This window comes from Coenobita brevimanus, chromosome 3 (assembly GCF_032717465.1).
Source record: "Coenobita brevimanus isolate Jiangsu-jjx chromosome 3, ASM3271746v2, whole genome shotgun sequence".
In the NCBI taxonomy this organism is placed as follows: Eukaryota; Metazoa; Arthropoda; class Malacostraca; order Decapoda; family Coenobitidae; genus Coenobita; species Coenobita brevimanus.
In genome coordinates this window covers 21,364,474-21,368,869 of record NC_136956.1, presented here as the reverse complement: position 1 = coordinate 21,368,869, position 4,396 = coordinate 21,364,474, and positions in this window count along the sequence as shown.

The following is a 4,396-nucleotide window of genomic DNA, read 5'->3' as shown; positions in this document are numbered from 1 at the left end:
CTCCCCCGCCCATCCCCACCACGACCCTACCGACGCCCCCACCCCTTCCCACACCCCCGCCCCTCCCTGTCTCACGGTCACATTCCCCCATCCTCCCCCTCAATGTCTCGCCCCACCACACCCCCATCCTGCCTCTCCCCGCCTCACCAAACCGCACCCCGGTTCACCCCGTGCCGGCGTCTCCCAGCCGTACGCCCATCCTTCCCCTCCCTGCCTCGCCAAACCGCACCCCAGTCCTGTCGCACCCTGTCTCGCCACGCCGCTCCCCCATGCTGCCCTTACCTGCCTCACCCAGCCACATCCCCATCCTTCCCCTGCCATCCTCACCCTGCCGCACGCCCATCCTACCCCTGCCGTCCTCACCCAGTCGTACCCCTGCCCTTCCTCTGGTTTGCTCTCCCTGCCATAGCCCGACACTCCCCTTCCCCCCATCCTCCCCACACCACACTCTCCCACCCCACACCCTCTCCCCCAGCCGCAGTCGGGCCCCCAGCATGCCCCTCCCTCCCCCCTCCCCCAGTCATAGCCGGGCACCCAGTATGCCTCTCCTGCCCCCTTCCCCCAGTCACAGTCGAGTTCCAAGTATGTCCCTTCCCCCCCTGTCTCCCAGTCGCTGCCGAGCCCCCAGTATGCCCCTCCCTCCGCTCTCCCCTAACCGCAGTCGAGCCCCTACCATGCCCTTCCCTCCTGCCTCACCCAGCCACAGTCGAGCCCCTAGCATGCCTCTCCCTCCTGCCTCACCCAGCCACAGTCGCGCCCCCAGTATGCCTCTGCCTCCCTCTTCCCCCAATCGCTGTCGAGCACCGAGTATGCCTCTGCCTTCCCTGTCCCCCAGCCGCAGTCGAGCCCCTAGCATGCCCCTCCCCCCGCCCTCCCCAGGACATGTCTCTTCCTCGTCCACCCCCAGGAGTCCCCTTCGGCCTTCCCCTCGGCTACCCCGCGCCCCGTCCCCCAGCCCCGGCCCACCCTGCCTCTGCCCGTCCCCCCCAGCGGATCGTCCCACCCCGGCCCTGCCCCTTTCCTCGTCTCTACTGCCCCACCACGGTCGCCGCCGCCACACTCGCTCACCCTCCGCCACCGAGAAGCTCCTGTGACCTTTCGAGTCCCTAGTCTGAGCCGCCACACCCAGCCACCACAACCACCACCACAGCCACCAGAAACACCCACCACCCACCGCAACGCCACCACCACTACTTAAAACCCGCCATTAGCAGTGGAGCCGCATCCTCACGTAAACAGACAACTGCTGACCCCAGTGAGGAGTGTGAAGTGCTCAGTTATGCGTTTTTGGCCGATCCCAGGCATTGGTGAAAAGCGCGAGGATTCGGCCAGATCTCGTTTGACAGTAGAGGACCAGCGTTTGCGTTTTAAAAAAAAAATCGTGTGCGTAGTTTGAGTTACGTGTGCGTTTATAAAGAAATCATGTGCGTAGTTTGAGTTACGTGTGCGTTTATAAAGAAATCATGTGCGTAGTTTGAGAGGTACATATGTGAGTTTATAAAGAAATTGTGTACGTAGTTTGAGGGTTACATGTGTGCGTTAAGAAAGAAAGCATGTGCGTAGCTTGAGAGTTGCGTGTGTGCGTTTAAAAAAGAAATCGTGTGCGTATTTGGTGAGTTCAGTGTGTGTGTTTATTAACTCATGTGTGGAGCTACTAGTGTGTGTGCGTTTAGAAAAAGAAATCGTGTGTGTATGTGTGTGGAGCTTGCGTGTGTGTATGTGTGTGGAGCTTGTGTGTGTGTGTGGAGCTTGCGTGTGTGTGTGTATGTGTGTGGAGCTTGCGTGTGTGTGTGTGTGTGGAGCTTGCATATGTGTGTGTGTGTGTGTTTACCAGGAGGATGTGCAATCAGAGTTTATATAGATACCTTAGTTGTTCCTTGAGTTACCCTCGTAGGTGTACACTCCTATACGATATTTAACTGTGAAGATAAAACGGAAAAACAAGGACATACGGACAGACGGAAAACGTGGGCCTGTTTTTTTCTCGCCTTTTTTTTAATATGGATTCTGTAACATAAGCTGTTTTTATTATTATTATTATTATTATTATTATTATTATTACAAATATTAGGCTTTTTTTTTAATGGATTCTGTAATATACTTAAGCTATTTTTATTATTATTATTATTATTGTTATTATGATTATTATTATTATTATTATTATTATTACAAATGTTAGGCTTTTTTTTTAATGGATTCTGTAATATACTTAAGCCATTATTATTATTATTATTATTTTTACGAACATGCTAAGTGTCTTTCCCTTGTGTGGTTTGTTTACATCGTTGCCTGTGATTCGTGTTTAACGTTCCCCAGTCCTAGTGCACGGCCTTGAAAGTGAGAGATAGCTCTAAAGTGAGACAGGGGTTTAACGTGAGAGACAGGACTGAAGTGAGGGTTAGATCTGTAAAGTGAGAGGTAAATCTAAAGTGAGAGAAAGGTCTGTAAAGTTAGAGATAGACCTAAAGTGAGAGAGAGGTCTGTAAAGTGATATATTGGTCTGTAAAGTGAGAGAAAGGTCTGTAAAGTTAGAGATAGATCTAAAGTGAGAGAGAGGTCTGTAAAGTTAGAGATAGACCTAAACTGAGAGAGGTCTGTAAAGTTAGAGATAGATTTGAAGTGAGAGATAGGTATGTAAAGAGAGAAATAGGTATAAAATGAGAGAGAGGACTACAGTGAGAGAGAGAGCTGTAAATTGAGAGATAGGTTGGTAAGGTGAGAGAGAGGTTTAAAAGAGAGAGAGAACAGGATAGATAGAGTGAGAGAGGGTTCTAAAGTGAGAGAGAGCTTAAAAGAGAGGGAGAACAGGATAGATAGAGTGAGAGAGGGTTCTAAAGTGAGAGAGAGCTTAAAAAGAGAGAGAGAACAGTAGTGTCAGCTTTTTAAAATGAGAGAGAGCAATGGACTAGCTTTAATCAGGCTTTAAAAAGTGCGAGAGACTAACACAGCATCAGCCTGACCTGTGATGTAGCCATTTTATTTAACTGTATTCCCCCCCCAGTGAATTACAGCTTGAGTACAGCGGAGTCCCTGTTATCCGAAAGTCTATCTATATATCTATCTATCTATCCAATGACCTAATCCTGCAAAGGGTGGCCACAGACAGAACACCCCCAAGTCGCTCTGTCACCCACCATTTGACTACCCTCCCCCCAACTCACCCCCTTCTCCCTGATATACCTCTCAACTCCATCCCTCCACCTCATCCTCGGTCTACCCCTCCCTCCACCTCACCTACAGTTGAAAGAATATCGAATGAACGAGACTCCACTGTACACATAATATAGAAATCAATCTTCTTTTTCCATTTCCAAGATTTGAATGAAGGTGAATTTTTGACCTTTCATTTAGGAGTAACAGGTGAATTACAGTTTGAGTACATGTAATATAGAAAGCAATGTACTCTTTCCATTTCCGAGTTCTTAATCAGGGTGTACGTACTTGCAGATGGCCAGGGTGATGTACTGTTGATGTAATGAACGTACACAACAGGGGGAAGTACCGCCATTGTTACTCTCATTTGTACTCCCTCTTGTAGTCTGTACCCTGCCTCACCCCTTCCTTAGGCAGGAGAGGAGGATAGGGTGATGATGATGATGATGGAAATAGAATGATGATGATGATGATGATGGTAGTGATGTTAGAGTGATGACTATGTTGGAAATAGAATGATGATGATGATGGTAGTGATGATAGAATGATGGTTATGTTAGAAATAGAATGATGGTGATGGGAAGGTAGTGATGATGATGATGATGGTAGTGATGATAGAATGATGGTTATGTTAGAAATAGAATGATGATGATGAAAGGATAGTAGTGATGATGATGATGAAAAGATGATGGTAGTGATGTTACAAGGATGGTTATGTTGGAAAAAGAGTGATGATGATGGTGATGAAAGGATAGTGATGATGATGGTGAAAGAAGTCAGTGATGATGATGATGATGAAAAATACTCAGAATAATGATGTTGATGATAGTGATGATGCAGAAACAGGTCAGGCTGGTGATGATAATGATGGAAAAAGTCAATAATAATAATAATAATGATGATGGAAAAGCAGTGAGGATAATAGTGATGATGATGATGATGAATGACTGAAAAAATAGGTGATGATGATGGTGACTGGAAAAGAAGGTGATGATGATGATGATGATGACAGGAAGAATATATACCAGTGTGTGGTGATGATGATGATGGTGATGATGAGGAAGATACAGGCTACGATGATGATGATGGAAAACGCGCGTAGAGTATCGCTCACCATCGACGCTGTGTTTGGTTTGCGTTTGGTGGGGCGGGTGGCGTGGAATCCAGCGTGTGACCCCAGCCAGACAAATCAAACTACCCCCCCTGATACCCGCGTCGATCCTGGCTGTACGCTGGCCAAGGG